The sequence below is a fragment of the Festucalex cinctus genome, chromosome 19 (assembly GCF_051991245.1).
Source record: "Festucalex cinctus isolate MCC-2025b chromosome 19, RoL_Fcin_1.0, whole genome shotgun sequence".
Lineage (NCBI taxonomy): Eukaryota > Metazoa > Chordata > Actinopteri > Syngnathiformes > Syngnathidae > Festucalex > Festucalex cinctus.
This window is the reverse complement of record NC_135429.1, coordinates 17,078,616-17,100,557: the sequence shown is the minus strand read 5'-3', so window position 1 is coordinate 17,100,557 and position 21,942 is coordinate 17,078,616. Positions and strand designations below refer to the sequence as shown.

At 42.6% G+C, this 21,942-nt stretch overlaps 1 long non-coding RNA gene and 5 other non-coding genes across 6 annotated transcripts; 1 reads left to right on the top strand and 5 right to left on the bottom strand.

The window, feature by feature from the left end:
* The first annotated feature begins 218 nt into the window (after positions 1–218).
* LOC144008225 (U1 spliceosomal RNA) lies at positions 219–383 on the top strand. Its single transcript, XR_013280741.1, has one exon. It is a non-coding gene; the product is annotated as a U1 spliceosomal RNA (small nuclear RNA).
* A 12,615-nt stretch (positions 384–12,998) lies between these two features.
* Positions 12,999–13,080, bottom strand: trnas-gcu (transfer RNA serine (anticodon GCU)). Its single transcript has one exon. It is a non-coding gene; the product is annotated as a tRNA-Ser (tRNA).
* Positions 13,081–14,375: 1,295 nt separating this feature from the next.
* Positions 14,376–14,457, bottom strand: trnas-gcu (transfer RNA serine (anticodon GCU)). Its single transcript has one exon. It is a non-coding gene; the product is annotated as a tRNA-Ser (tRNA).
* A 2,616-nt stretch (positions 14,458–17,073) lies between these two features.
* Positions 17,074–19,511, bottom strand: LOC144007974 (uncharacterized). The gene is made up of 3 exons (XR_013280490.1): positions 18,947–19,511; positions 18,493–18,579; positions 17,074–18,411 (listed from the first exon to the last, which is right to left on the bottom strand). It is a non-coding gene; the product is annotated as an uncharacterized LOC144007974 (long non-coding RNA).
* On the bottom strand, positions 19,452–19,616 carry LOC144008188 (U1 spliceosomal RNA). The gene has a single exon (XR_013280711.1). It is a non-coding gene; the product is annotated as a U1 spliceosomal RNA (small nuclear RNA).
* A 2,135-nt stretch (positions 19,617–21,751) lies between these two features.
* On the bottom strand, positions 21,752–21,942 carry LOC144008179 (U2 spliceosomal RNA). The gene has a single exon (XR_013280703.1). It is a non-coding gene; the product is annotated as a U2 spliceosomal RNA (small nuclear RNA).

Sequence of the window (21,942 nt, the reverse complement as noted above, 5' to 3'; positions counted from 1 at the left end):
GAAAATCACATCATGCATTGTAGAGTAATTATTAAACAATATAATATGGGACTTTCTGCTGTTAGCTGGGCTAATTGTTACGACCAGCAGACAGTGATGAGGACTTACTTTATTCTTCAGAAACGTCCTTGTATGGTTCACAATTTCACGTGTTAGGAAACCGTCACTTCACATAGTCTGCGCGTGAATGACAATCGCGCTGGCGTCGTATCCAACTCATACTTACCTGGCAGGGGGAGATACCATGATCAAGAAGGTGGTTCCCCCAGGGTGAGGCTCAGCCATTGCACTCCGGTTGTGCTGACCCCTGCGATTTCCCCAAATGTGGGAATCTCGACTGCATAATTTGTGGTAGTGGGGGACTGCGTTCGCGCTATCCCCTGATTAACTTGTTAAAAAAAAATAGGGAAGCTAATTTTTGTGCTGGACTTCTGACACTTGCAATGAGAGTGAGTTCAGTTTATTACCGTCTATTGGGTCGAGGTGAACCACGTGCACAAAACATACAAGAACAATCTGACTAGTGATGGCAAAATGAAGGCCCGTAAAGCAGTGAAGCCCTGCAGTGAAATGCTTCACACTAGTGATGGCAAAATGAAGCCCCGTAAAGCAGTGAAACCCTGCAGTGAAATGCTTCACACACACGTAGGGGCTTCAAGATGATTCATTTCCTCGACTACGCCATCATGTGGACAGAAAAATGTATAACATGCTTGGTGCATGCAATAAAATGGTGGGGTGTAAATCATGCTCTAAATACAAAAGAATATATATTTGAAGAGTGTTTTAACATGAATTGTTCTGTGTTACTTTGTCTATGTTTGTGCTTATGCAACAAGTGAAAATGTGAAATAAGGAGGTAAAATAAAGTGCTTATTCATTTTTATTTAAAAACTATTTTTTTCCGAAGTTTTTGGACTCAGGCGGTTTCTTTTTTTTGCAGAGAATTTCACCTGCTTTGGAAAAAAACTCTTTCACATGGTACTGATGAAGCAGGGGTGCATCGATATGAGATAGCAAGTTTGTATAGAATTGGACGCGTATATTTCTGTGATTCCCAGTACTGAAGGGGACTTTCAACTGTGAACAGAAAAATGTGAATTTTATGTGTTGTCACATTTTATTTTATTTTATTATTGGAATCTGTTAAAATAGTACCGTAATTACAGTGCATTACCTTCTGAGGTGAGATCTGCTCAAAGTGCTCCTAAACAAGGGAAAATCTCTTTCTTGCTGGTTCCATCGCAAAAAGAAGCTCGTCAAATCGAATGCCAAAAGCAAAAAAAAGTAGCGCAAGAAGGGACCCGACACAAAAAGTGAAGGGGAATCCATAGCGTTTCTTTGCCGCTTTTATTTCGAAATACACTCAAACCTAGCGACTCATTTCCTGAATCAGTCACGTGGTACACCTGCTTCGTGGGGCTTCAAACGTCACCACGTACGTCATCAACACACGCATTGACACGCCGTTCATGAACCACTCATCTGCATTACTCGGCACACGCTTCAGGGATTCGACCCGAGAAGCACATCACTACTTCACACACACGTCGGGGCTTCCAGATGATTCATTTCCTCGACTACGCCATCATGTGGAGAAAAATGTATAACATGCTTGGTGCATGCAATAAAATGGTGGGGTGTAAATCATGCTCTAAATACAAAAGAATATATATTTGAAGGGTGTTTTAACATGAATTGTTCTGTGTTACTTTGTCTATGTTTGTGCTTATGCAACAAGTGAAAATGTGAAATGAGGTAAAATAACCCTTGTGCCTTGGAATCAGTGACACCCTCTAAGAGTACATTTTAGCCAAATAAGTAATTCTACTTTGAGGTGTGATAACTAAGTCAATTTTTAACATTTTTTTTTATTTCAACCACTCAAAATGTTCATTGGCATCAGAACTATCCATACATATGAAGTTTTTTTTTTTTTTTTTATGTATTCCCCCCTCTTAGGACAATACAAGCCCAAAGAATGGACTATGAAGAAAACGAACTGTGCTGTATACATGTATAAAAAATAAATAAAAAATTAATACTTCATATGACATAATTAGAGCTTCGAATAAGGCAATAAGTTATAACAACAATTTTTTCAATGCATGCCAAATTTTTTGACAATGGCAATTTAACTCAGAACACCCTCTAAGAGTACATTTTAGCCAAATAAGTAATTCTACTTTGAGGTGTGATAACTAAGTCAATTTTTAACATTTTTTTTTATTTCAACCACTCAAAATGTTCATTGGCATCAGAACTATCCATACATATGAAGTTTTTTTTTTTTTTTATGTATTCCCCCCTCTTAGGACAATACAAGCCCAAAGAATGGACTATGAAGAAAACGAACTGTGCTGTATACATGTATAAAAAATAAATAAAAAATTAATACTTCATATGACATAATTAGAGCTTCGAATAAGGCAATAAGTTATAACAACAATTTTTTCAATGCATGCCAAATTTTTTGACAATGGCAATTTAACTCAGAACACCCTCGAAGAGTACATTTTAGCCAAATAAGTAATTCTACTTTGAGGTGTGATAACTAAGTCAATTTTTAACATTTTTTTTTATTTCAACCACTCAAAATGTTCATTGGCATCAGAACTATCCATACATATGAAGTTTTTTTTTTTTTTTTTATGTATTCCCCCCTCTTAGGACAATACAAGCCCAAAGAATGGACTATGAAGAAAACGAACTGTGCTGTATACATGTATAAAAAATAAATAAAAAATTAATACTTCATATGACATAATTAGAGCTTCGAATAAGGCAATAAGTTATAACAACAATTTTTTCAATGCATGCCAAATTTTTTGACAATGGCAATTTAACTCAGAACACCCTCGAAGAGTACATTTTAGCCAAATAAGTAATTCTACTTTGAGGTGTGATAACTAAGTCATTTTTTAACATTTTTTTTTCTTTCAACCACCCAAAATGTTCATTGGCATCAAAACTATGCATAAATATAGTATATTTATTTATTATTATTATTTCCCCCCGCCATAGGACAACAGAAGCCAAATAATAGATTATGAAGAAAATTAACTGTGTTGTATATATGTATAATAAAGAAATAAATTTGAATCTTTCATATGACATAGTTAGAGCATCAGGCAACACGGTAGCTTTGATAGAAAACTTTGGGGAAAAAAGTACTTTTTGTGGGGCTCCGGAGCGGCACCGGGACCCTCCGTGACTTTAGCCGCAAATTGTGTTTGATTTTCGGGTACAGGAAGGCCCGATTTACACCCCCGTATCCGGCGTCGCACTTCAACGAGCCACGTATCTCTTGTGCTCACGGTTCCAGATATGTGTCAGATATGTGTCATTTTCCCCGTAGGACGTACGGTTCCGGACAAATAACGGAAAGAAAAAGCTCCATTACACCGATCCGTCCGTTTACTTTACCCGGAAATCGTGTGTGTTTTTCGGATAAATTTACACCGCCTGTATCCAATTGTATCCGGCGAACGGAAGTCAACACAGCGACGAGCTACATACCGTTGGGAAGCTACACGGCCCCCGCGGCATTCCAGGACGTGCTCATATGTTCGTTTATGTTTATTTTGTAGAAGTACTTACTTGCCAACTTGCATTTGCAGCTTTTTGTGTCTCCGATCGCCGTTCTTTTCCTTAGATCCAGGAAGCTCATGTCTCGTGCACGTTAGCCTCTTAGCACGTTAGCACGTTGTTGTGAATACAAACTAGCCGAATAAAAATCGAAGCTTAGCACTTTCACACGTAGAAATGCAACGGCCAGATAAGATAACCGACGAGGAATTCATCTCGACAACCGTTACATGTTACACTTCATAAGTTGAAAAAAAAAAACGTTTTTTTTGTTTTGTCTTATCCCTTCTGCTTATTGTTTTCACCGATCCATGCTCCTTGCCATGTTTTGAAGAATGCACGAAGGGAAATACGTCACCTCCACGTTGCACGCACGTTTGGCCACAATGGCACGCCTGCCCCCTGCAGCCTTGGCAGAGCAAATGTCAATGCTCGGCTGTTCAAAATGGATGATCGAACTGTGCATGCGTGTGGAATATGCACGCTATTAATTCTGAAGTTCTGAAGTGAAGAAAGAGAAAAAAAAAATTAAATAACAGCCTTCACACACTGAGGAAAACCGCTGTATTGCAACGACGCCCACCTCTAACAGTGGCTCATTTTGGGGACATAACAACGGCAAAGAGCATTGCCATTCGACCCCTCCCACTAGGGAACGTGCTTCCCACGTCCATGCAGACAAACAAACAGCATATCCCAACACGAAACATAAGTCAATAGCTCGCAATACCTTTTTCTGCACAAAAATATAAGTGGCGCGCGTGTACGCGCATCCACGAACACGCACGCGCGCCCACTAACGTGCACGCGCATCCACTAACATCCTGTCGAATGCACAATCAGTAAAAAGCACGAAGAAATAAGTCTGTGTGGAATATGGCGTGCTGGAATCAGTGCGGCGTTTGCAAGGAAAATCATTAATTGGCCTCTACCGCCACCTGGTGGATTTGGGGTGCGAAATCTTTCTCATGGCCATGGCACCGTCGAGGAATGTCCATAGAAGGATTTCATGCAGAAATCACGGAAATTGCAATAAAATACATGCAGTGTCCAATCGGTCCAAAAATGTCACTTATAATGTACATTAATGTTACGCGGTTGGCTAACGCCGATTCCAGGGATATTATAATAGTTATCTCCCTCATGCAATGGCTGAGAAATGTTGGCACACTCGCATTTTGACGGTCCCCCAGTTTTCCAAAGCCGTGGCTCATTTTTTTTTTTTTTTTTTTTGTTTTCCCCCTGCACAATCAACTCCTAATTTACATATTTGGCTAAGCAAATGGCACAAGGGATAAAGTGCTTATTCATTTTTATTTAAAAACTATTTTTTCCGAAGTTTTTGGACTCAGGCGGTTTCTTTTTTTTGCAGAGAATTTCACCTGCTTTGGAAAAAAAACTCTTTCACATGGTACTGATGAAGCAGGGGTGCATCGATATGAGATAGCAAGTTTGTATAGAATTGGACGCGTATATTTCTGTGATTCCCAGTACTGAAGGGGACTTTCAACTGTGAACAGAAAAATGTGAATTTGAACACCTTCATAAATCACAATGCTCCAAAACGTTCGATGCGCATGTTAAAAACAACGGTTGTGGAATATTATTGAAAGTGTGCTGGGTCTACACTCGTCTGGCCTAAATCTTCGGTTAGAAAGATTGCAGCGAATCCAGAGATGGGGTTGAGTGTCTTTAATCACCACAATGATGGCAGAACATGGATTTGTTGATTGTTGATGGCCGGCGCTAGCTATTTTGGTGCCCTAAGCATAAATGTTTTGTGGATAAAAACACTCCGTCCGCACACCCCATCACCCCTCCGCTGGTAGAAATGAACTGATCTGAGTATTTGTCAGTTTTGCTTTATTAAACAAAATAACTTGTAAGTAGGGCTGGGTTTGAAATATCGATATATCTCTATCATATCGATACACCTTTTCATATCCCAATATCGATACATAAATCCATGTATCAATATATCGACCCCCCCATTTTTGTCAATTTATTTACACAGCCTGTGCTGTGGTTGTAATTTATTTAAATTATTATTTATTGTTTTTATCAGGCCATGTTAAATGAAACAGATTAATGTAACTGCAATGGATTCAATTCCTAATGTAAATATTCATATTCTTCATAATGCATTAAATTAGAGCAATAAGTTTCTACTCTTTGCAGCATTGGTACTTTTGACTGTCTAAAATATGTGCTGCATGAATTCCTCAACTGAATCGAAAATCGTTGTGAATCATGAATTGAATCGGGCCCTTGTGAATCGAATTAAATCGATTCTGGAAATCTGTTAATATACAGGTTGGTGTTATTTCCTGCTTGGCATTGCTGCCTGTCGCACCTCCTCCGGTGCCCATGGGTCAGCTGCAGGGTCATCAGCCAGGAACCACCAGTCATTGACGTTTCGCCCCTTTAATCCTGGAACGTCTCCTGGGGCGGAGCAGTGACAGGGACGTCTCCCTGTCACCCCCTGCAGCTGACGTCGGGGTTAGCTCTTTCCCCAGCTCCTGTCCTTCCTCCTCAGCCAGAGCCAAAAGCTGCCTTTCTCTGCCTCCTCTGCCAGATCTTTTATTGCCTTCCGGAGCTTCCCTCCAGTCACTCCTGCCTCCCTCAAGAGGCGTGTGGCAGACAGCCCCACATAGCCTCGGCAGCCAACTTCTACTGGGTAGATGGTGGTCTTCCAGCCTACTTCCCGGCACTCAGCAGCCAGCCCCGAGTACTTGGCCTTCTTGTGCTCAAATGCAGCCTCGATCCCTCCCTCTGCTGGTACAGTCAGCTCGATGAGGTGAACCACTTTTGCCTCGGTGGACCATACTACGATGTCAGGGCGGAGAGACGTAGTGGTGATCTCTGTGGGGAACCGGAGTTGCCTGTTGAGGTCAACCCTCATGTCCCACTCATGGCCGGGGGAAAAGGGCCTTATGATGTTTCTTGGCCTGGTGTACCTTTGCCCCCCTTCTGTGACAAAGCTGGTAAGGTTCTCTGCCGATGGTGATTCTTTGCAGCCCTGTCGACACCCCTCCAGCACCTCAGCTAGCTTCCTCAGGACCTGGTCATGGCGCCATCTATAGCGTCCCTGAGAGAGTGCAGTCTTGCAGCCCGACAAGATGTGCTGGAGGCTTGCGTTGGGAGCGCTGCAGAGTGAGCAATATTCTTCGTTGCCGAACCAATGGTGAAGGTTACGAGGACAGGGAAGCGTGTCGTAAGTTGCACGAATGAGGAAGCTGATCCTTGCCTGTGGGATCTTCCACAGGTCGGACCAACTGATGTTTCGGTTGACAACTCCCTCCCATGTTGTCCAGCTTCCTTGTCGGCCCTGTGACACGGCCTTGATCTTGTAGCGCTCCTCCTCCATCCTTGCTACCTCCGCCACCACCATCTGCTTTTGCTCCTTGCGGTTTTCCTTGGACCAGAACCGTGGTGCTTCTCCCCATCCTAGGCCTGCTCTTCCTGCCTGGACTCTGCCCAGGATCTCTTGGTGATGCAGCCTACTGACAGCTTGGTCAACCTCAGACTGGGCGTTCCACTTTCGGCCAGTAGGAACCTTGGCGTTGGCGTTCCTCACTGACTGATCAGTGGACTCTCTTAGCTCGAGAACCAGCCTGGACTTCTCTTGCATGAAGCCCAAACTGATAGACTGCAGGGGCAACTGCAGTGCGTTCTTCCCAAAGAGGCCCGTCTCAGAAAGGCACCGTGGCAGCCCCAGCCACTTTCTGATGTATGAATTGGCTTTTCCATCCATCTTACTCACAGCGGATGAGCAGATCTCGCTCATTTTTCTCATTAGGTACCAAAGCAATTCTAGTACCTTGTGGCAGTTCTTATAAAGCTTGTAGGGCATTCTGTTGGGGCCTGGTGCTGATGATGATCTTGCTTTCTTCACAGCTTGTCTGAACTCGCTGAGTTTCGGGGGCATGATGTTGAACTCAGTTGTCGGTGGCGCAGGCTGAGGCACGTACCCTGGTGTACCTAATGGGACGTTTCTCAGCAGATCACTGTACTGCCTTTTGACATTGATCACGCTTACCTGGCCAACTCTCCGTTACAAAGGGTTAAGGCCCCCCTTTTATCTCAAACCGTAGTAACACGGGATTTACAGAGATGACGGGGACGCTTCAAGCTGGCGTCGAAAAGGATTCGTTTAGGTTCTCACCGCCCCAGTTTTAGAGTGTCAGCCCCGGCTTCCATTAGATTAACACCCTTAAAGAGTAACCTTTGATGATTTAAGGATATAAATCTAATCACACTCTTTTTACAGCGGCTCCTTTCCTTATGATCGGTTGCACTTAGAATGACCTAAATATGTTTTACTGTCCTTGTTAGAACCGTAAGGGCTTGTTTTATTTGTTTATGTAAGCCGAAATAACCTTTCAGGAATTTTGGGAACGCAGCCAACATGTAGATGGAACTATTATCTATTCAATAAGGTATCTCTAAGTATGACTCAAATAGTGAGAGAAAAGTGTTAAAGCAGGAAAGTGAAGGTAGGGTTTAAGAAATCAATGATTAATGTGACAACACACATGAAAACTCTGAACCACATCTTGTCTTTCTTGATTTATTACTTGATCAGTGTTCAAACCAATAGCAAGGCAAAATTTGTGCAATAAGGAATATATGTTGATTAATGACAAGAGGTAATGATTCACACCATAAATTCAAACCAAACAGAATCACATGTACTCACAATTTGTTGCTCCTTACTCCAGATCATCAATTGAAGAAACAAGAAAATAAAAAATAAAAAATAAAAAATAAAAATCCAAAACCAGAAAGAAGGGCAAAAGCTTTGAAAAAGAATTATCCCTTTGCTGGGTGGTCACGACAGGTAGCTATTCTGTGATGAACCACCTGGGCCTAATTATCTTTGAGCTAAACTAGTAGCTCAAAGAAGATAATTGAGGAAGTTTACCATTTACTATCCCGGCTGTTTAATTTTAATAAAACTGATCAAAACAAGGGGTAACTATTATCTTCTAACAGCCAATCAAGACAATGTGTCTACCACAATTTACTCTTATTTTGATTGTTAGAATTACTTCCTCATTCAGCATATGGGGGTAAATGGGGCACAGAGCCAACTGCACTCCTCGTCAGAGGGAGCCTTGCCCTTTTTTGCACGCGCGCCGTTTCGTTTTGTCCCGGCTAATTTATCACCTCGGAATGCTGAACATAGCATGACTAAGCACAGATGAGTGCGTTCCAGTCAGTCTGTACCAAAGTTGAGTTCAACTGTTGAGTTCAAAATGTCCAGTGTGGTATGATGAACTGCTGAGTTCTAAAAGACTAGTGATTACAACTGCTTTTTCAGTTCCTCTTAACTTGTGACCTTAACAGTTTTGCAGAACACATTCGTTGACAGGGTCTAGTTTTTTATGCTGACAAAACATTGATTTTAAAATAAACTGTACTTCCTATTTGTGAATAAAATCCCTTCAAAGTTTTTTGCTCATAATACACCACACCAATACTGATTAATATGAACATAAAACCCAAACCACACTCAAATAAAATACATGTTATGTCAAAACCACGTTTCTTGCAATCTCATGGTGACATGTCAAAACCACATTTCTTGCCACCTCATAGTGACAGGCCAAAATACTTACTCCCGTACTCCATCTAAGTATGTGTGCCATGGCAAATGAGTGTGTGCTGTGTGTGCGCAACTGTGTTACCGTAAATGGATGTATGTGTGTGTGTTGTGCTTGTGCTGGCTTCTGGTTCACAAGTTTATTAACCAATTATGGGGCATGTTTAAACGCTAATGAAGTTGACACTTACACCAAAGACATTTCAGACTAGTGTTGTGTGACATACCAGTTTTGTGTGACATAGCGATTATCTCAAACTATCATTGCATCATCGCATTCAGTTGTTAATACACGTTACAGGTTCATATCATTCATGTTAGTGACATCAACAATGTTTCATTTTTTTGTGACATCTATTCAGCCCTCAGCCCGTGTTATCTGTCAACATGCTGTTCCATTTGCTCCCTGGTAGTCTCGAGCTTCCCGGATTTCTTCTCCTCCAGCAGTTGTCTGGCATGCTTGAAGGGATCTTTGAAGAAACTGGCTCTCTCTTTCTGCTTCCGTTGACTACGCTTTCGGATGCGTTCAGCTCTGCGGAGCCTAGATAGCCTTTGTCTGACCTCCTCCCACAGAACTTTCAGACCTTCTCTCTCTGGCTGGGTTGCCTTCCTCCAGCTCTTGCGGAGTTGTCGGCGTCTTTGCACAAGCTGGGCGATCTCCCTTTCCCTCCTCCCCCTTTCCCTTTCCCTTGGGGCGGTACTCTGTTTGGAGGCGGCTTCACCAAACCTGTCTTTGCAGGTCTGGTATATAATGTCCCCAAACAGGTTAAGCTTGGCTTCGACGCCTCCGTGCAATCTTTCCCCCAGAATCTTGATCAGGTCTGTGTCCAGAGTACGCCATGCCTCTACTTCATTTGACTTTGGCCATTTGAGCTTGTTCCTTCTTGTCGGTTTCTTGGACTCTGCCTGTGGCTCTGATCTATGCGAGATGGTAGGGGTTGGGTATTGGTGCTCACGTGGGGGCTCATCCTCCGCCGAGGGGCTTTCTTTCTCAACGGCCTCTGTGCTTTCAACAACGTTGGGTCCGTTAGCGCTGTGGTTTTCTACCTGGCTTCTGCTCCCTCTTGTCTTACCCGCTACCGCGGTGCAAGGTTGCTGTTGGCCTCTCTGACCACACTTTGCCTTCCCCTGGTGGATTCGTAGTCCTCTGTACGTGGTCACCTTTTCCCATCCACAAGCACACTTTCGGAGGATCTTCTCTTCACTAACCGTAGATCTGATATTCTCGTTATCCGTTTCCGTTGCCATTGTTGTTACCGTGCGGTCCGTCCTGTTAGGCCCATCTTCCATCCCGCCTCTCGGAGGGCCTGCGGGCTGTCTTTCCTTTGCTTTCTTTGTAGTTAAGGGAGGGTGTCCCACTTGCGAGAGACTAGTGGGTTGGGTAACTGGCCGCCCACTCCCGGTGCGGTCTTTCCCTGCTGCCATCCAGTCTTTCCTGGCTGTCCTCCAGTCTTCCCTGGACTCCAACTGCCCTGTTCACAGTAGTCACTGGGTTCTCCAGAACTTCGGTTAATATACAGGTTGGTGTTATTTCCTGCTTGGCATTGCTGCCTGTCGCACCTCCTCCGGTGCCCATGGGTCAGCTGCAGGGTCATCAGCCAGATACCCAGCCCTACTTGTAAGTGTCAATATTGAAGTTTTAAAAATGTTCACAAAAATAAGTGATAAATAATAAGTCTTTTTAAAACTAAGAATGACACCAAATACTCAAATAAATAAAGCTAAATGAATTAAAATAAAACTAAATGCCACTACTATTACCAAATATACATCTGGAAATAAACAAAGTGCAAGCAAGTTAGTAGAGGCCCTACAGAGGCACATGTCTCCATTTCTGGGTTGCAAAATCGGCTATCATGTCATCATATGACAGCTTTTGTGCAATTTCCGCATTTATGTTAGGGTATGAAATGCTCCTTGAACATATTGAAGCATTGATCCTGTATTCAGAAATACAAGACAATATTCAGGGATTCTACAATGAAATATGGTTTTGAACCAACCATGGTACAAACATTTTCTAAATTGATTAGGATTATGGTATTGTGCAGGCCTATATTTAAAACACAGGTACATGAAAATTTTAATAATCTACCTTTTTAGAGAAGGACTGATAGGGCACTATGTAAAAATTCTGGACATAATGTTAAAACTATGAATATGAAATGAGGAAATCTACTTAGCCTTAAGATGATTATTATTATTATTTTCAAATGACACTTTCACCAGTACATGCCGCTCTTGTCCGTTCCATATGAAACAATATTGTCTCGTCACATTCCATTTAACATACCGTATAATGAACGTGCTGGTCACAACCATTCCACTGCGGCGGTTTGGAGTGTTTTGGGTTTTTTTTGCTAACTGTGGTCATGTAAACGTAGCTGCTACAAAATAAACAAATTGTCATTGTCATACCTGCAAGTGACACGCGAGCATCATCTCATTGTTTTTTCTTTTCCTGCTTGATGCCTTTTTGATGACATGTCCAGATATCCAAGAATAAACTTCTGCCAAATTTGCGATTGACGCATAAAGTGCACCACACCCCCCTCCCCCTTTCCCTAATCGGAACAAACTACTAGGGGAGGGGGGGGTGGTGGTGGGGGGGCAACCAACACCAATCTGTGTCACTTCCTCACGTAGTTATGCAGCCAATCAAGCACCTGTATTGTGAATACAGACACAAATGCGCAAGTTGGTTGCATAGTCACGTGACGATAACACACTGATTCCCTGCTTATCTTGCGCCCCGAAAGTCTGTCTGTAAAGGTTTGTAGAAGAACTGGTGACAAAAGAGTCAGGTACAGTGATACCTCGGCTCACGAACTTAATTGGTTCCCAGAGAGTGTGTGTAAGCCGAAAAGTTCTTCTTCCGAACATTTATTTCCCATAAGAAACCATTAAAATGAGAATAATCCGTTCCCAGGTCCCTATAAAACATAATTTTCTACTAAATAAGCCTTAAAACTACACAAAAATATACCTTATTTTATGTATAATAAATGTGCTATTGTATTGTAATTAAAGAAATAAATTGTACTGTATAATAAAGTCGTTTTATTTTACTTTGTGATGGTAGTTCTTAAGGATAGTAGCAATGGTAGACTTACTTCATTCGCGAGCGTTTCACCGCGTAGAGTGTTTATGGAACGGTTGCCGCTCATTCGCACTTTCGTGCTCACCGGAGCGGAGGAGGCGTGTCCCTTGGTGAACAAGGAAGTGGAGCACTTTAGCGAGTCAACAAAAAGTGAGCACCGCCAACTACTTTCACCTCTTTCCTGGGACTAAACAGCCGTGGCACGATTTTCTCTTTTTTTGAGGTACGTGATGGCACTTTCGCTTTTTTTAGTGGCGCGAACTCCATTGACTACAATGCAAACGCGCCGTCAAATCGCCGTCCCTCGCTGGTAAGCATTAGGCTTAACACTAGCCTGTGGTGGGGTCTTTTTCGGTCCCATAATAGCAAAAGTACACTCAAAATGTCTATCAAACACAAACCGCGTCCGCACTAAAAGAAAGGGGGTGACGAACTGGGACGCCGTGAGCGTGCGTAAGCTTCTCGTGGCCGCCACCGTGGTGCTGTTCGACCGCGTGGTTTGGTTCGTCCGCCGAAAAGTAGTTCGTCAGCAGAGACTAAATTCTCGCGAATTTAATGTTCGTGAGGCGAAAAGTTCGTGAGCTAAAGCGTTCGTCAGCCGAGGTATCACTGTACCTCGTATTTCTTGAGCGCCATCCACATCCTCTGAGGGACGCAGTTCTCAGTGTTGCCACAGTAGCAGCAGTGTTGAAAAATGCAAAGCAACGATGAGGATGGGATTCGAATCCATGCATGCAGAACACAATGGATTAGCAGTCCATCACCTTAACCACTCGGTCACCTCATCTGCTTTTGCTGGACCGCTGAGTGTAAATTGGCGCAAAATACAATCAAGAAAACCGATAAATTACCTCATTGCTGTACATTCTTCACACAGCTATTGCAAACAGAAATGTATTTCAATCCAACTCCATGCTACCAGGAGATAAAGATTTCACGATACTCTATGCTGGTCCTCACATGAAATTTGGTCTTCATCCATCCATCCATCCATTTTCTTGACCGCTTATTCCTCCCTCACAAGGGTTGGGGGGTGCTGGAGCCTATCTCAGCTGGCTTTGGGCAGTAGGCGGGGGACACCCTGAACTGGTTGCCAGCCAACTGCAGGGCACACAGAGACGAACAACCATCCACACTCACAAGCACACCTAGGGACAATTCAGAGTGCCCAATCAACCTGCCATGCATGTCTTTGGAATGTGGGAGGAGACCGGAGTACCCGGAGAAGACCCAAGCGGGCACGGGGAGAACATGCAAACTCCACCCAGGAAGGCTGGAGCCCGGACTCGAACCCGAGTCCTCAGAACTGGGAGGCGGACGTGCGAACCAGTGCCCAACGCGACAACGCCAAACAAAACGATATTTTAAGCAGAACAGCTCATCACTTTGCAGCAAAACAAGACCACAATGATAGCATATAACTTTAAACACCGCGACTATTGTGAGATCTCTATCAGAATTTTCTTCATTGCCATTTGACAGGCCAGATATAATTGCTGATGCGCCAATTTTGGCCCACGGGCTGGATGCTAGATCCAATTAATTTTAAGACCAATGGACTCCCTGTGACGCAACAGTAGAAGATGAGGTGACCGAGTGGTTAAGGTGATGGACTGCTAATCCATTGTGTTCTACACGAATCCCATCCTCATCGTGGCATCGCATTTTCGACACTGCTGCTTCTCTGAGATCACTTTCAACTGCGCCCCTCAGAGGATGTGGATGGCGCTCAAGAAATACAAAGTACTGGACTGTCCTTTATCACCAGTGCTTCTACTAACCTTTACAGGCAGACTTTCTGGGCGCTGAAGAAGCGGCTTCATCCAGCAGGCAATCAGTGTCACATTGTCACGTGACTATGCAACCAACTTGCACATTTGTGTTATGCGGCCTATCGGCTGTCTGTATTCCCAATAAAGGTACTTGATTGGCTGCATGACTATGTGACACTGATTCATGGCTGATTGAAGCCAGTTCTTCTGTGCCGTCTGTTTTGGTGATTAGAAGAACAGACAGTCTGTTACCCTCATATTCTTGAGCGCCATCCACATCCTCTGAAGGAGCGTCTAAAACACCAAGCAACGATGAGGATGGGATTCGAACCCATGCGTGTAGAACACAATGGATTAGCAGTCCATCACCTTAACCACTCGGTCACCTCATCTGTTTCTTTATTATCAAAGAGAGTCCATTGGGCTTAATATTGACACCCTCGACTGCAGGCTACGGGCCAACTGCCAATTTTATCTGACCTGCCAGATGACATTGATGAAAAAAATTGATAATTGGCTATCATCGTGGTCTTGTTTTTGCTGCAAAGTAATGAGCCATTCTGTATAAAATGTAATTTTGTTTGGCAATGTTACCTTGAAGCATGCACAGATTTGCGATACCCAGTCTATCGGGTGTTCCGTATTCACAATACAGGCATCCGATTGTCTGCATAACCATGCCACGATGTGACACTGTGACATTCTTCTGTTCAGTTTTGTGAGATCAGGTGTAATCGTGAGAGGACTGTCACAATGGGAAGCGACGGGGGGGGGGGGGGAAACATAAAAACAACTGAACTCTGAACACAAGAAATCCAAATCTATCGGATTACTACTACTAATTATGCAGGTAATATATACGAATATCAATTTTTGATTCAAAACATGAGTAAAGGAAAATCAGCTTAATATATATATATATATATGTTTTTTTTAACAAGTTTCCTACTGTACTAAACATCCTTAAGCATATTATACTTGTAATTAAGGCAAGTTGTAAAATGTCTGAAGTCCTCTTGTTTATGTTTAATTCATTTAAAACACCATAAATCATGCTGTTTCTAACTTTCTACCAAGTACTGTCTCAGACCCGTCACCAGAGCCCAGGCTTAAGGGGGGCACATGAAATGCATGGGCGGGCCCAATTATTATGAATACCAAACTGACAGCATTAACTTGCTCAATATATTTGGATCAATTTATGTCGCACTGTCGTGCATCTATCCATTGAATGGTGCCCGCTGACAGTATTACCATATACCGCATTTACAGTACACACACATAAAGTAGACTGCAGTGGCGTCGTGAGTACGTTGACGCTGCAGCCATATTGGATGAGGCAAAGTGAAGCTATTTGTAAAGATGCCCCCTTCTGTTTCTCCTTGGAGATGTATCATCAAGCCACAGCTCATTGGATTAATAAGGAATTATTATTACCTTTGATTATATTATCCCATTCAAAGTCAATCTGACTATTTTTGCCGATGTAATGGCAAATACAATTGCCACATCTAATAGGGCGGATGTGCTGACATATTGCTTCGAACGGGCCACCTGTTTGAACGGTGTCTGCAGCAGAATTAAAAAGAAAAAAAGGAAAGCAAAATCCTACCTCATTGTAGATGCCAAAACGATATGTGGGTCCCGTAGTTTTTTTTTTTTTTTTCCAAGTGACTCTTTAGTTGCCGACACGAAAGAAGTTTGTATTATGTCCCTCCTCACTTGTCTTGTGCGCCAGCGTCCTCAGAAACATGCAGCTTCACTTGTACAAAATGTACATGACTCTTGCATTGAACGCAACATTGACATATTTGTCGCATATGCGTATAAGTCAGCGTAAGGCATACCTAGCATTATTTTCAGTAAGACTGTGATGGCTGTTACAGATAAGACAAATCAATCAGACAAAACCATACCACTATTTCTTCATATTGTGACATCTTGCAAGAATGCCGCCAGAAAACGTTACTTGTACAAACGGCCACCGTTGACCGTAGCCGACGCCAAAAACAAGAACAATTCGGCGAGTGGCGAGCATTAGAAGCAATGAACTGAAGCAGCTGACACAAACGTAACATACCTCCGACACCGCGAGACCTGTGTTGCGTTTACTGACACTCGGATATAAGAGTACTAAACCGAATGAATGGAAAAATATAATAATAAAAGGAGAACCATTTTAGAGATCCATGCCTCAACTGGGCGGGCACAATCATCTTGGTGGGCGGGCACGGACCCCTATGGCCCGCCCATGGTGACGGGTGTGTTAACTGTCTCAAATGTTCTCCACTTTCGATACTGTACATGTATAGGTCGCTTGCACATGTCGTCACTTCCGCCTCGGATTTGTCGTAGTCGCCATGCTGGGTGGCCTCCATTTACGTAATGATTCGGACACGTATCTATCACGTTTGTTGTCTGCGTTTAAAATGGTACATTGTTGCTGCATCGTTGGCTGTTCGAACAAAGCCAAGGGGGAAAATGGTCGGCCTTTCTTCCGAATTCCGAAAATAACTAGGAACCAGGGCCTGGAGACAGAGGAGTGCGGACTCCGGAGGGAAGTCGTTACTTTGGGCTCGTGTGTGCAGCCATCACTTTGTGAGCGGTAAGCTTGTTTACCTTCATTTAATGCATGAGGATTAATAACGTTTCGACCGCCCATATATGGGCAAGTTGCTTATGTTTTGGATTCATGAGCAAGCAAGTTCGGTAGTACAAGCTGGCTAGCGGACGTTAGCCGAAAGCTAACATCGAACATTTTCACCCAAGTAGTGCCAGTGCAAAGTGTTTACTGCTGAAATTGGATTGATTAGTCTTGGGCTCTTAATGCCGATAACATGTTTTTTGGTGGCAAAATGTAAACTTGGAAAAAAGAGACAGAAGGGGGTGATGCAAGAAAACAGACCCCCGGTACCCTACACATCATGCTAAAGAACTTATTCACGGCCACCCTACTGCGGCAAAATAACCAGTCTTTCCATATTTTATTTGTTTATATATTTGTTTATTTTAACAGGTCGCCCTGCGCCCGTTTTTCTGTCCAATCATCCCGACTGGGCTCCAACATTAAAGTTGGGTCCCAAGTTACAACATCTATGTCTCAGCCCAGTCGGTGCCAAGATATGAACGTGCACAGGAGAGACAAGCAAAGAAAAGACGACTCGAAGTGGCAGAGAGTTTGTTGCAGTTATGCAGCCAGATGGCTCCAGTAGCCTGTACCCTCAAGTACTGCTGACATCACTCAGAATTCATTACATGATATATTGTATGCATGAGTGAATGTATGTGTTTGTTTGTGTGTGTACACGCACCTTATATTTTAGAGACATTTGGAAGTGTTTATAGAAATAAGTATTTGCCTGTAGCAATGTTCATACATTAAAAAATGCAACAAAATGTGTACATTTCTTTTACACTGACAAAAAAACTATACTACTGTACTATATTAAACCTTTTACTGGTACCGTATTTTTTTGTGATCTTTTTTATTTATTTATTATTATTTCTTTAGGGATCTCATGCCACACCGACTTGATTGCCAATGACATGATGGAAACGAAGGCGAGCATCAAAGCATTGGAGGAGGACAACATGCGACTGTTTGTTTGGCGCTAATAAAGGCAGCGATTATACAAATTCTATTGTTGGGTTTGTTTACAAAGCTATACATAGAACAAATGACAGGATTTGACTCAATGTGCAATATGGTCCCTCTTAAAGTAATGGCATAAATCTCTATTATTTCTAAAAGCACAAAAAATGAAGTGAATAATGATCAGATGTAGTAATTTCAGGGATAAAATTGAACTGTTAATTAATGTATTTATTTTAGCACAGGTGCCTACCATCCTGATGACGGTATGATGTAATGTTGATGGGGTACGCAATGACTTTCATTATACTATGTACAGAGGAAAAAGTTGCTCTCTTTTAAATTTGTTTAATGTAAGACAAGTACCAGTACTGTGTTTCAGTTTTCCCAATAATCCTTGTTTCACACTTGTCACAAAACCACTGTCCTTTTGGCAGTCTAGATTGGCACACTTCAAGTGATATCATTTGATTTTACAATCTGCTGCAGCACAAAAAACTACTTTATTCCGCATCTTTGAAGTACATGAGCAAGTGGTAGGTGACAGCGGCTGAGCAGGAACACTGGAAGTCCACTGCTGATCTAGTAAATGCTCTCCCGAGCAGTTCAGGTAAGGAGGGGACTTTGGGGAAAAAAAACTCTGGCTTTTCCAGCTGGCCAAAACGAGCGATCTGGGTGGACTCGCTCAATCACACTTTGTCCACACCACAAAGTCGCAGAAGTCCCGTCCAGTTAAACTCATCTGTGCCTGAATCTGAAAATATTACAAACATTGTAATGAAAATATGAAACATAGAATTAAATAAGAAACTACAAAAAGTAAAGCCATACATACCTGGTAATAATATTGGTGTTGTCGTGACAAGTGATGGGAATTGTTGCCATCCGGCACCAGACAGAAATTGGGTGTTGTGACAGCCTCCTTAACCGTGAGATCATAAGAAAAGCTGTCAGTATGCTCAGTAGTTACCATGAACACGTTTTATTGTACTGGAAACTGAAACTAAAAATACGTCCTCTGAGAGTGGTTAACCTTAACCATTTAGAATAAGTTGATTAAGTAACGTAACTAGTGAAAGGGTAGCATTAAATTTAATTAAGCCACGGGGAGGCTGTGCATAGTTACTTTTTATTCTTATACGCTCTGCCATATTTGCCTGTTATAAAATGATTAGAAAAACCACATCAGGTAAACCCAGCTGTGCATGTAAACACAATGATAACAGGAAGCCTGAGAACAAATCAACATTTTTGTGTGCAGAATTACCAACACCATGTGGTTTACTTACGTGCAACAGCAACAGTTTCTTCTGATGCGATGTTAAAGTTTACACTCTGTATCCACCCGCTTACAAAATAATTGTAAGCCTCCAGGGATTTGTTGGCGTGTTATGGAGCATGTTGTCAACACGAGGTAGTGAAAAATGTCCAGAGAAGTCACATTTGGCCAGCAAGCTTTCTCCGTCAAAAAAAAAATCACCCTTGGTCAGGACGTAATTAGGATCAATCCCACCACACAGAGACACCTTCTGCCTGTATCGTTGTTTTTGATCTTCCGGTAAATCGTGAAAATACTGCGTAAATGACATCAGGTTGATAAGCTCTACCGTGTAACTCACGAGTGTACCTTGTGAACCGGCGGACACCCAAGATGGCGCCCGAAGAAAAAACTCCCATGATGCATTACGATGTGCAAGCGACCTATAGACGGTAATAAACTGAACTAACTCTCATTGCAAGCGTCAGAAGTCCAGCACAAAAAATAGCTTCCCTATTTTTTTTAAACAAATTTATCAGGGGATAGCGCGAACGCAGTCCCCCACTACCACAAATTATGCAGTCGAGATTCCCACATTTGGGGAATTCGCAGGGGTCAGCACAACCGGAGTGCAATGGCTGAGCCTCACCCTGGGGGAACCACCTTCTTGATCATGGTATCGCCCCCTGCCAGGTAAGTATGAGTTGGATACGACGCCAGCGCGATTGTCATTCACGCGCACACTATGTGAAGTGACGGTTTCCTAACACGTGAAATTGTGAACCACAATACACACGCATCGGAATACAAGGACGTTTCTGAAGAATAAAGTAAGTCCTCATCACTGTCTGCTGGTCGTAACAATTAGCCCAGCTAACAGCAGAAAGTCCCATGTTATATTGTTTAATAATTACTCTCCAATGCATGATGTGATTTTCCTGGCTGGGCGATGAAGCGGGTTTTTGGAGGGAACTTTATACTTCAATTCACGCTAACTGTACAAAAGGCTCCTAGAAATAGTGTATTATTGTTGAGTGTTTATTTACATGAATCAGAACTTTGTTTGTATTGTTGTGCCTCCCCATGGCATGTGACTACGCGATTACGTATGACGATGTGTCGGGCGTGCATGCGCAGTTCAGTTCAGTAGAGAGCAGGTGGCTACAGCGGTGCTGTAGCAGTCGGATTGATCACGTTGTACGTAGTTTCGTTTGACAGAGTTCATGACCACAAAGTAAGTCAGAAATGTTTATTGTTGCATTGTTTATGTGTATTTCCAACTTGTATGCTAGTTTCGATGGCTATATACGGAGTTTAGAAGTGAACCGCGGGACGCTACAGCTCTGTAACAGTCGCCATTACCAACTGGCTATTTTACTGTTCTTGGTGGCCGCTAGAGGTCCCCATAGACCAGTAAAACATTTACGTGCATTCAAGTGAATTCTAAATGACTGTAGTAGGTCATTTTGAGCAGTATAAATATAATACCTATTGCGTGGGCAATGTTTTCTTTGTGTTTGTCCTTTATGGAGTTTCTAAGGCATATAAATACTTATTATGTCATTGTATAATTTGTGTGACATCTAAATATTGTGCATCCCCTTATTATTGTTATTCTGATATTTCAGACTCTGTTTCACCTGTTTCATCTACATCCATTTCACCTGTTGAAATCAACATCGATCAGAATACAGGAGAATGCGTTATGGTGGTTTGTTGATTCTTTACTGGTTATTCAGGAGATGAGGGTACAGGTGGAGACAATGAGGTCGAGACAAGCGGGTTGAAGCAACAGGTGAAATGGATGTAGATGAAACAGGTGAAACAGAGTCTGAAATATCAGAATAACGCATTCTCCTGTATTCTGATCGATACACCATCCTGTGTAGTGTATACACCTTCCATGAGCCAGCATAATAGCCTCCCCAATACTAACGTAGGAGTTAAAAGATCATTCACTTATGGTTGTCGTCAGTGGATGATGATTATTATCATCATCCACCTATGTAGGAAACGATGAGTAGCGAGAGCCAGTGTGGAGCGACACCTACTGGAGACGTGAGTGTAAAAAAAATCAATTTGTGAAGCAGACATTGACAGTTTAAAAATCTTATAAAACTCAATATGGATTTAATATTGGGAAGATGAAACATCTCAGTCAATGTGCATCATTTAAGACTAATTTAAATTGAGAGTAATGAACAGAAAGTGGAGATATTTACAGGAAAATAAATTGAAGGCAGGCAGCTACAACGCGTCGTCATACACAAGCAATTTGATAATTAACATAACATTAAACTGCGCCCATTCACACGGTAAAACATGCAACGTTTCGAATTGGAATAAAACAGACAAATTACCCGACTACATCAAAACAATAAACATAACTTCCCCTCCCCCACCCCCACTGATGTGGAGCTGTCTGTCAGCTGGGCGAAAGCTTGACACCGCGGCGCTTCCTGAAACCACATTTTTGTAATGCGGCACTTTACATTATCAGTAACGCTAACGGCGTTGTAACGATAGGAACAGTAATTAATTTGATTGCTCTGTTAGTGAAAAAGCAACGCAGTTTCTAACGCCGTTGTATTTAAACTTCGTTATTCCCAACACTGCTCACAAGCACGCTTAGGGACAATTGGGAGCGCCCAATTAACCTGCCGTGCATGTCTTTGGAATGTGGGAGGAGACCGGAGTACCCGGAGAAGACCCACGCAGGCACGGGGAAGGCCATAGAAGTGGGCTCCGCGTGCACAACGTACATACAGACGCTAAAATGATGGAGATAAGACTGGTGGGTTAAACAAATGATAAATGTTTTTACATCGACCTTGCCAGGGGGTGCACCGTTCCTGGAAGTACTGCAATACCAGGTCCATGCGTGGAGAGGACTGAGCAAGCCCCTGTTCCATCTCCATGTTCCAAAAAACAATTTAATATATGATCCCCGAATAGGGGACGTATCAGCTATTAAACTGATAAGAACAGATACTACACTTGATCTTAGCCAAAAGGCCGAGAAGCGAT